Here is a 12,226-nt window from a genome sequence, read left to right as displayed (position 1 = left end):
GTGTTGTTCACTTTAAGTGGATTAAAGGTGAAAGAGGGTGGATTTAGAGTAATGTTTGTTAAAATTTGTGAGTGATTTGATGGATGTGATAGATTAAAAATTATATTTAAATCAAGAAAGAACAAGATTACCAAATTGTCCTTTATTTTAAAATGATTAAAAATTATCATTGTATAAGTTTGATTTGTTTTAGAAAAAAAATATTAATACGTATGAATGAAAATAAAGTATTTTTAAAAAAATATTTATAAAATAATGTAATAAAAATATTTATAATTAATAATTACTTTATAAACCTTATTTTAGTACAATTTTCAAATTTTTGTTATTAATAACTTTTGTAAAAATAATTTTAAAAGCCATATTTTTACATCATTTTCATAATTAAGCTGAAAAATAAATTGCGGATATAATTGTAATCTTGATATCACCCTCAAACAAAGACATAACATAGATGATTTAAAAATAGAAGAATTTCCCTCTTCCTTCGCCCTCTTTCTCCCTCAATGTTGATTGGAGGGAGAGAATGACATAAAGTAGATTCCAATGAAGTTTGTGTTGTTCACTTTAAGTGAATTAAAGGTGAAAGTGGGTGAATTTAGAGTAAATTTTGTTAAAGTTTGTGAGTGATTTGATAGATGTGATAGATTAGAAATTTTGTTTAAATCAAGGAAAAACAAGATTACCAAATTGTCCTTTATTTTAAAAATAATTAAAAATTATCATTTTACAAGTTTAATTTGTCGTAGAAAAAATATTAAAATGTATAAATGAAAGTAACATATTTTTATAAAAAAATATTTATAAAATAACGTAATAAAAAATTTTATAATTGATATTTACTTTTTAAACCTTATTTTAGAACAATTTTCAAATTTTCGTTATTAATTATTTTTGTAAAAATAATTTTAAAAGCCATATTTTTACATCATTTTCATAATTAAGTTGAAAAATAAATTCCGGACATAATTGTAATCTTGATATCACCCTCAGACCATTGCAAAACATAGATAATTGAAAAATAGAGGAATTTCCCTCTTCCTTCAGCTCCCTATCCCTCAACGTTGATTCGAGGAAGAGGGGCAGGATGAATTCAAGTGGATTAGAGTTTGAAGGTTGTGTTGTTCACTTTAAGTGGATTAAAGGTGAAAGAGGGTGGATTTAGAGTAATGTTTGTTAAAATTTGTGAGTGATTTGATGGATGTGATAGATTAAAAATTATATTTAAATCAAGAAAGAACAAGATTACCAAATTGTCCTTTATTTTAAAATGATTAAAAATTATCATTGTATAAGTTTGATTTGTTTTAGAAAAAAAATATTAATACGTATGAATGAAAATAAAGTATTTTTAAAAAAATATTTATAAAATAATGTAATAAAAATATTTATAATTAATAATTACTTTATAAACCTTATTTTAGTACAATTTTCAAATTTTTGTTATTAATAACTTTTGTAAAAATAATTTTAAAAGCCATATTTTTACATCATTTTCATAATTAAGCTGAAAAATAAATTGCGGATATAATTGTAATCTTGATATCACCCTCAAACAAAGACATAACATAGATGATTTAAAAATAGAAGAATTTCCCTCTTCCTTCGCCCTCTTTCTCCCTCAATGTTGATTGGAGGGAGAGAATGACATAAAGTAGATTCCAATGAAGTTTGTGTTGTTCACTTTAAGTGAATTAAAGGTGAAAGTGGGTGAATTTAGAGTAAATTTTGTTAAAGTTTGTGAGTGATTTGATAGATGTGATAGATTAGAAATTTTGTTTAAATCAAGGAAAAACAAGATTACCAAATTGTCCTTTATTTTAAAAATAATTAAAAATTATCATTTTACAAGTTTAATTTGTCGTAGAAAAAATATTAAAATGTATAAATGAAAGTAACATATTTTTATAAAAAAATATTTATAAAATAACGTAATAAAAAATTTTATAATTGATATTTACTTTTTAAACCTTATTTTAGAACAATTTTCAAATTTTCGTTATTAATTATTTTTGTAAAAATAATTTTAAAAGCCATATTTTTACATCATTTTCATAATTAAGTTGAAAAATAAATTCCGGACATAATTGTAATCTTGATATCACCCTCAGACCATTGCAAAACATAGATAATTGAAAAATAGAGGAATTTCCCTCTTCCTTCAGCTCCCTATCCCTCAACGTTGATTCGAGGAAGAGGGGCAGGATGAATTCAAGTGGATTAGAGTTTGAAGGTTGTGTTGTTCACTTTAAGTGGATTAAAGGTGAAAGAGGGTGGATTTAGAGTAATGTTTGTTAAAATTTGTGAGTGATTTGATGGATGTGATAGATTAAAAATTATATTTAAATCAAGAAAGAACAAGATTACCAAATTGTCCTTTATTTTAAAATGATTAAAAATTATCATTGTATAAGTTTGATTTGTTTTAGAAAAAAAATATTAATACGTATGAATGAAAATAAAGTATTTTTAAAAAAATATTTATAAAATAATGTAATAAAAATATTTATAATTAATAATTACTTTATAAACCTTATTTTAGTACAATTTTCAAATTTTTGTTATTAATAACTTTTGTAAAAATAATTTTAAAAGCCATATTTTTACATCATTTTCATAATTAAGCTGAAAAATAAATTGCGGATATAATTGTAATCTTGATATCACCCTCAAACAAAGACATAACATAGATGATTTAAAAATAGAAGAATTTCCCTCTTCCTTCGCCCTCTTTCTCCCTCAATGTTGATTGGAGGGAGAGAATGACATAAAGTAGATTCCAATGAAGTTTGTGTTGTTCACTTTAAGTGAATTAAAGGTGAAAGTGGGTGAATTTAGAGTAAATTTTGTTAAAGTTTGTGAGTGATTTGATAGATGTGATAGATTAGAAATTTTGTTTAAATCAAGGAAAAACAAGATTACCAAATTGTCCTTTATTTTAAAAATAATTAAAAATTATCATTTTACAAGTTTAATTTGTCGTAGAAAAAATATTAAAATGTATAAATGAAAGTAACATATTTTTATAAAAAAATATTTATAAAATAACGTAATAAAAAATTTTATAATTGATATTTACTTTTTAAACCTTATTTTAGAACAATTTTCAAATTTTCGTTATTAATTATTTTTGTAAAAATAATTTTAAAAGCCATATTTTTACATCATTTTCATAATTAAGTTGAAAAATAAATTCCGGACATAATTGTAATCTTGATATCACCCTCAGACCATTGCAAAACATAGATAATTGAAAAATAGAGGAATTTCCCTCTTCCTTCAGCTCCCTATCCCTCAACGTTGATTCGAGGAAGAGGGGCAGGATGAATTCAAGTGGATTAGAGTTTGAAGGTTGTGTTGTTCACTTTAAGTGGATTAAAGGTGAAAGAGGGTGGATTTAGAGTAATGTTTGTTAAAATTTGTGAGTGATTTGATGGATGTGATAGATTAAAAATTATATTTAAATCAAGAAAGAACAAGATTACCAAATTGTCCTTTATTTTAAAATGATTAAAAATTATCATTGTATAAGTTTGATTTGTTTTAGAAAAAAAATATTAATACGTATGAATGAAAATAAAGTATTTTTAAAAAAATATTTATAAAATAATGTAATAAAAATATTTATAATTAATAATTACTTTATAAACCTTATTTTAGTACAATTTTCAAATTTTTGTTATTAATAACTTTTGTAAAAATAATTTTAAAAGCCATATTTTTACATCATTTTCATAATTAAGCTGAAAAATAAATTGCGGATATAATTGTAATCTTGATATCACCCTCAAACAAAGACATAACATAGATGATTTAAAAATAGAAGAATTTCCCTCTTCCTTCGCCCTCTTTCTCCCTCAATGTTGATTGGAGGGAGAGAATGACATAAAGTAGATTCCAATGAAGTTTGTGTTGTTCACTTTAAGTGAATTAAAGGTGAAAGTGGGTGAATTTAGAGTAAATTTTGTTAAAGTTTGTGAGTGATTTGATAGATGTGATAGATTAGAAATTTTGTTTAAATCAAGGAAAAACAAGATTACCAAATTGTCCTTTATTTTAAAAATAATTAAAAATTATCATTTTACAAGTTTAATTTGTCGTAGAAAAAATATTAAAATGTATAAATGAAAGTAACATATTTTTATAAAAAAATATTTATAAAATAACGTAATAAAAAATTTTATAATTGATATTTACTTTTTAAACCTTATTTTAGAACAATTTTCAAATTTTCGTTATTAATTATTTTTGTAAAAATAATTTTAAAAGCCATATTTTTACATCATTTTCATAATTAAGTTGAAAAATAAATTCCGGACATAATTGTAATCTTGATATCACCCTCAGACCATTGCAAAACATAGATAATTGAAAAATAGAGGAATTTCCCTCTTCCTTCAGCTCCCTATCCCTCAACGTTGATTCGAGGAAGAGGGGCAGGATGAATTCAAGTGGATTAGAGTTTGAAGGTTGTGTTGTTCACTTTAAGTGGATTAAAGGTGAAAGAGGGTGGATTTAGAGTAATGTTTGTTAAAATTTGTGAGTGATTTGATGGATGTGATAGATTAAAAATTATATTTAAATCAAGAAAGAACAAGATTACCAAATTGTCCTTTATTTTAAAATGATTAAAAATTATCATTGTATAAGTTTGATTTGTTTTAGAAAAAAAATATTAATACGTATGAATGAAAATAAAGTATTTTTAAAAAAATATTTATAAAATAATGTAATAAAAATATTTATAATTAATAATTACTTTATAAACCTTATTTTAGTACAATTTTCAAATTTTTGTTATTAATAACTTTTGTAAAAATAATTTTAAAAGCCATATTTTTACATCATTTTCATAATTAAGCTGAAAAATAAATTGCGGATATAATTGTAATCTTGATATCACCCTCAAACAAAGACATAACATAGATGATTTAAAAATAGAAGAATTTCCCTCTTCCTTCGCCCTCTTTCTCCCTCAATGTTGATTGGAGGGAGAGAATGACATAAAGTAGATTCCAATGAAGTTTGTGTTGTTCACTTTAAGTGAATTAAAGGTGAAAGTGGGTGAATTTAGAGTAAATTTTGTTAAAGTTTGTGAGTGATTTGATAGATGTGATAGATTAGAAATTTTGTTTAAATCAAGGAAAAACAAGATTACCAAATTGTCCTTTATTTTAAAAATAATTAAAAATTATCATTTTACAAGTTTAATTTGTCGTAGAAAAAATATTAAAATGTATAAATGAAAGTAACATATTTTTATAAAAAAATATTTATAAAATAACGTAATAAAAAATTTTATAATTGATATTTACTTTTTAAACCTTATTTTAGAACAATTTTCAAATTTTCGTTATTAATTATTTTTGTAAAAATAATTTTAAAAGCCATATTTTTACATCATTTTCATAATTAAGTTGAAAAATAAATTCCGGACATAATTGTAATCTTGATATCACCCTCAGACCATTGCAAAACATAGATAATTGAAAAATAGAGGAATTTCCCTCTTCCTTCAGCTCCCTATCCCTCAACGTTGATTCGAGGAAGAGGGGCAGGATGAATTCAAGTGGATTAGAGTTTGAAGGTTGTGTTGTTCACTTTAAGTGGATTAAAGGTGAAAGAGGGTGGATTTAGAGTAATGTTTGTTAAAATTTGTGAGTGATTTGATGGATGTGATAGATTAAAAATTATATTTAAATCAAGAAAGAACAAGATTACCAAATTGTCCTTTATTTTAAAATGATTAAAAATTATCATTGTATAAGTTTGATTTGTTTTAGAAAAAAAATATTAATACGTATGAATGAAAATAAAGTATTTTTAAAAAAATATTTATAAAATAATGTAATAAAAATATTTATAATTAATAATTACTTTATAAACCTTATTTTAGTACAATTTTCAAATTTTTGTTATTAATAACTTTTGTAAAAATAATTTTAAAAGCCATATTTTTACATCATTTTCATAATTAAGCTGAAAAATAAATTGCGGATATAATTGTAATCTTGATATGACCCTCAAACAAAGACATAACATAGATGATTTAAAAATAGAAGAATTTCCCTCTTCCTTCGCCCTCTTTCTCCCTCAATGTTGATTGGAGGGAGAGAATGACATAAAGTAGATTCCAATGAAGTTTGTGTTGTTCACTTTAAGTGAATTAAAGGTGAAAGTGGGTGAATTTAGAGTAAATTTTGTTAAAGTTTGTGAGTGATTTGATAGATGTGATAGATTAGAAATTTTGTTTAAATCAAGGAAAAACAAGATTACCAAATTGTCCTTTATTTTAAAAATAATTAAAAATTATCATTTTACAAGTTTAATTTGTCGTAGAAAAAATATTAAAATGTATAAATGAAAGTAACATACTTTTATAAAAAAATATTTATAAAATAACGTAATAAAAAATTTTATAATTGATATTTACTTTTTAAACCTTATTTTAGAACAATTTTCAAATTTTCGTTATTAATTATTTTTGTAAAAATAATTTTAAAAGCCATATTTTTACATCATTTTCATAATTAAGTTGAAAAATAAATTCCGGACATAATTGTAATCTTGATATCACCCTCAGACCATTGCAAAACATAGATAATTGAAAAATAGAGGAATTTCCCTCTTCCTTCAGCTCCCTATCCCTCAACGTTGATTCGAGGAAGAGGGGCAGGATGAATTCAAGTGGATTAGAGTTTGAAGGTTGTGTTGTTCACTTTAAGTGGATTAAAGGTGAAAGAGGGTGGATTTAGAGTAATGTTTGTTAAAATTTGTGAGTGATTTGATGGATGTGATAGATTAAAAATTATATTTAAATCAAGAAAGAACAAGATTACCAAATTGTCCTTTATTTTAAAATGATTAAAAATTATCATTGTATAAGTTTGATTTGTTTTAGAAAAAAAATATTAATACGTATGAATGAAAATAAAGTATTTTTAAAAAAATATTTATAAAATAATGTAATAAAAATATTTATAATTAATAATTACTTTATAAACCTTATTTTAGTACAATTTTCAAATTTTTGTTATTAATAACTTTTGTAAAAATAATTTTAAAAGCCATATTTTTACATCATTTTCATAATTAAGCTGAAAAATAAATTGCGGATATAATTGTAATCTTGATATCACCCTCAAACAAAGACATAACATAGATGATTTAAAAATAGAAGAATTTCCCTCTTCCTTCGCCCTCTTTCTCCCTCAATGTTGATTGGAGGGAGAGAATGACATAAAGTAGATTCCAATGAAGTTTGTGTTGTTCACTTTAAGTGAATTAAAGGTGAAAGTGGGTGAATTTAGAGTAAATTTTGTTAAAGTTTGTGAGTGATTTGATAGATGTGATAGATTAGAAATTTTGTTTAAATCAAGGAAAAACAAGATTACCAAATTGTCCTTTATTTTAAAAATAATTAAAAATTATCATTTTACAAGTTTAATTTGTCGTAGAAAAAATATTAAAATGTATAAATGAAAGTAACATATTTTTATAAAAAAATATTTATAAAATAACGTAATAAAAAATTTTATAATTGATATTTACTTTTTAAACCTTATTTTAGAACAATTTTCAAATTTTCGTTATTAATTATTTTTGTAAAAATAATTTTAAAAGCCATATTTTTACATCATTTTCATAATTAAGTTGAAAAATAAATTCCGGACATAATTGTAATCTTGATATCACCCTCAGACCATTGCAAAACATAGATAATTGAAAAATAGAGGAATTTCCCTCTTCCTTCAGCTCCCTATCCCTCAACGTTGATTCGAGGAAGAGGGGCAGGATGAATTCAAGTGGATTAGAGTTTGAAGGTTGTGTTGTTCACTTTAAGTGGATTAAAGGTGAAAGAGGGTGGATTTAGAGTAATGTTTGTTAAAATTTGTGAGTGATTTGATGGATGTGATAGATTAAAAATTATATTTAAATCAAGAAAGAACAAGATTACCAAATTGTCCTTTATTTTAAAATGATTAAAAATTATCATTGTATAAGTTTGATTTGTTTTAGAAAAAAAATATTAATACGTATGAATGAAAATAAAGTATTTTTAAAAAAATATTTATAAAATAATGTAATAAAAATATTTATAATTAATAATTACTTTATAAACCTTATTTTAGTACAATTTTCAAATTTTTGTTATTAATAACTTTTGTAAAAATAATTTTAAAAGCCATATTTTTACATCATTTTCATAATTAAGCTAAAAAATAAATTGCGGATATAATTGTAATCTTGATATCACCCTCAAACAAAGACATAACATAGATGATTTAAAAATAGAAGAATTTCCCTCTTCCTTCGCCCTCTTTCTCCCTCAATGTTGATTGGAGGGAGAGAATGACATAAAGTAGATTCCAATGAAGTTTGTGTTGTTCACTTTAAGTGAATTAAAGGTGAAAGTGGGTGAATTTAGAGTAAATTTTGTTAAAGTTTGTGAGTGATTTGATAGATGTGATAGATTAGAAATTTTGTTTAAATCAAGGAAAAACAAGATTACCAAATTGTCCTTTATTTTAAAAATAATTAAAAATTATCATTTTACAAGTTTAATTTGTCGTAGAAAAAATATTAAAATGTATAAATGAAAGTAACATATTTTTATAAAAAAATATTTATAAAATAACGTAATAAAAAATTTTATAATTGATATTTACTTTTTAAACCTTATTTTAGAACAATTTTCAAATTTTCGTTATTAATTATTTTTGTAAAAATAATTTTAAAAGCCATATTTTTACATCATTTTCATAATTAAGTTGAAAAATAAATTCCGGACATAATTGTAATCTTGATATCACCCTCAGACCATTGCAAAACATAGATAATTGAAAAATAGAGGAATTTCCCTCTTCCTTCAGCTCCCTATCCCTCAACGTTGATTCGAGGAAGAGGGGCAGGATGAATTCAAGTGGATTAGAGTTTGAAGGTTGTGTTGTTCACTTTAAGTGGATTAAAGGTGAAAGAGGGTGGATTTAGAGTAATGTTTGTTAAAATTTGTGAGTGATTTGATGGATGTGATAGATTAAAAATTATATTTAAATCAAGAAAGAACAAGATTACCAAATTGTCCTTTATTTTAAAATGATTAAAAATTATCATTGTATAAGTTTGATTTGTTTTAGAAAAAAAATATTAATACGTATGAATGAAAATAAAGTATTTTTAAAAAAATATTTATAAAATAATGTAATAAAAATATTTATAATTAATAATTACTTTATAAACCTTATTTTAGTACAATTTTCAAATTTTTGTTATTAATAACTTTTGTAAAAATAATTTTAAAAGCCATATTTTTACATCATTTTCATAATTAAGCTGAAAAATAAATTGCGGATATAATTGTAATCTTGATATCACCCTCAAACAAAGACATAACATAGATGATTTAAAAATAGAAGAATTTCCCTCTTCCTTCGCCCTCTTTCTCCCTCAATGTTGATTGGAGGGAGAGAATGACATAAAGTAGATTCCAATGAAGTTTGTGTTGTTCACTTTAAGTGAATTAAAGGTGAAAGTGGGTGAATTTAGAGTAAATTTTGTTAAAGTTTGTGAGTGATTTGATAGATGTGATAGATTAGAAATTTTGTTTAAATCAAGGAAAAACAAGATTACCAAATTGTCCTTTATTTTAAAAATAATTAAAAATTATCATTTTACAAGTTTAATTTGTCGTAGAAAAAATATTAAAATGTATAAATGAAAGTAACATATTTTTATAAAAAAATATTTATAAAATAACGTAATAAAAAATTTTATAATTGATATTTACTTTTTAAACCTTATTTTAGAACAATTTTCAAATTTTCGTTATTAATTATTTTTGTAAAAATAATTTTAAAAGCCATATTTTTACATCATTTTCATAATTAAGTTGAAAAATAAATTCCGGACATAATTGTAATCTTGATATCACCCTCAGACCATTGCAAAACATAGATAATTGAAAAATAGAGGAATTTCCCTCTTCCTTCAGCTCCCTATCCCTCAACGTTGATTCGAGGAAGAGGGGCAGGATGAATTCAAGTGGATTAGAGTTTGAAGGTTGTGTTGTTCACTTTAAGTGGATTAAAGGTGAAAGAGGGTGGATTTAGAGTAATGTTTGTTAAAATTTGTGAGTGATTTGATGGATGTGATAGATTAAAAATTATATTTAAATCAAGAAAGAACAAGATTACCAAATTGTCCTTTATTTTAAAATGATTAAAAATTATCATTGTATAAGTTTGATTTGTTTTAGAAAAAAAATATTAATACGTATGAATGAAAATAAAGTATTTTTAAAAAAATATTTATAAAATAATGTAATAAAAATATTTATAATTAATAATTACTTTATAAACCTTATTTTAGTACAATTTTCAAATTTTTGTTATTAATAACTTTTGTAAAAATAATTTTAAAAGCCATATTTTTACATCATTTTCATAATTAAGCTGAAAAATAAATTGCGGATATAATTGTAATCTTGATATCACCCTCAAACAAAGACATAACATAGATGATTTAAAAATAGAAGAATTTCCCTCTTCCTTCGCCCTCTTTCTCCCTCAATGTTGATTGGAGGGAGAGAATGACATAAAGTAGATTCCAATGAAGTTTGTGTTGTTCACTTTAAGTGAATTAAAGGTGAAAGTGGGTGAATTTAGAGTAAATTTTGTTAAAGTTTGTGAGTGATTTGATAGATGTGATAGATTAGAAATTTTGTTTAAATCAAGGAAAAACAAGATTACCAAATTGTCCTTTATTTTAAAAATAATTAAAAATTATCATTTTACAAGTTTAATTTGTCGTAGAAAAAATATTAAAATGTATAAATGAAAGTAACATATTTTTATAAAAAAATATTTATAAAATAACGTAATAAAAAATTTTATAATTGATATTTACTTTTTAAACCTTATTTTAGAACAATTTTCAAATTTTCGTTATTAATTATTTTTGTAAAAATAATTTTAAAAGCCATATTTTTACATCATTTTCATAATTAAGTTGAAAAATAAATTCCGGACATAATTGTAATCTTGATATCACCCTCAGACCATTGCAAAACATAGATAATTGAAAAATAGAGGAATTTCCCTCTTCCTTCAGCTCCCTATCCCTCAACGTTGATTCGAGGAAGAGGGGCAGGATGAATTCAAGTGGATTAGAGTTTGAAGGTTGTGTTGTTCACTTTAAGTGGATTAAAGGTGAAAGAGGGTGGATTTAGAGTAATGTTTGTTAAAATTTGTGAGTGATTTGATGGATGTGATAGATTAAAAATTATATTTAAATCAAGAAAGAACAAGATTACCAAATTGTCCTTTATTTTAAAATGATTAAAAATTATCATTGTATAAGTTTGATTTGTTTTAGAAAAAAAATATTAATACGTATGAATGAAAATAAAGTATTTTTAAAAAAATATTTATAAAATAATGTAATAAAAATATTTATAATTAATAATTACTTTATAAACCTTATTTTAGTACAATTTTCAAATTTTTGTTATTAATAACTTTTGTAAAAATAATTTTAAAAGCCATATTTTTACATCATTTTCATAATTAAGCTGAAAAATAAATTGCGGATATAATTGTAATCTTGATATCACCCTCAAACAAAGACATAACATAGATGATTTAAAAATAGAAGAATTTCCCTCTTCCTTCGCCCTCTTTCTCCCTCAATGTTGATTGGAGGGAGAGAATGACATAAAGTAGATTCCAATGAAGTTTGTGTTGTTCACTTTAAGTGAATTAAAGGTGAAAGTGGGTGAATTTAGAGTAAATTTTGTTAAAGTTTGTGAGTGATTTGATAGATGTGATAGATTAGAAATTTTGTTTAAATCAAGGAAAAACAAGATTACCAAATTGTCCTTTATTTTAAAAATAATTAAAAATTATCATTTTACAAGTTTAATTTGTCGTAGAAAAAATATTAAAATGTATAAATGAAAGTAACATATTTTTATAAAAAAATATTTATAAAATAACGTAATAAAAAATTTTATAATTGATATTTACTTTTTAAACCTTATTTTAGAACAATTTTCAAATTTTCGTTATTAATTATTTTTGTAAAAATAATTTTAAAAGCCATATTTTTACATCATTTTCATAATTAAGTTGAAAAATAAATTCCGGACATAATTGTAATCTTGATATCACCCTCAGACCATTGCAAAACATAGATAATTGAAAAATAGAGGAATTTCCCTCTTCCTTCA

This window comes from Vigna unguiculata, chromosome 1, assembly GCF_037176805.1.
Source record: "Vigna unguiculata cultivar grain cowpea cultivar isolate G323 ecotype 2 chromosome 1, ASM3717680v1, whole genome shotgun sequence".
NCBI lineage: Eukaryota > Viridiplantae > Streptophyta > Magnoliopsida > Fabales > Fabaceae > Vigna > Vigna unguiculata.
Note: the sequence above shows the minus strand (reverse complement) of the source record.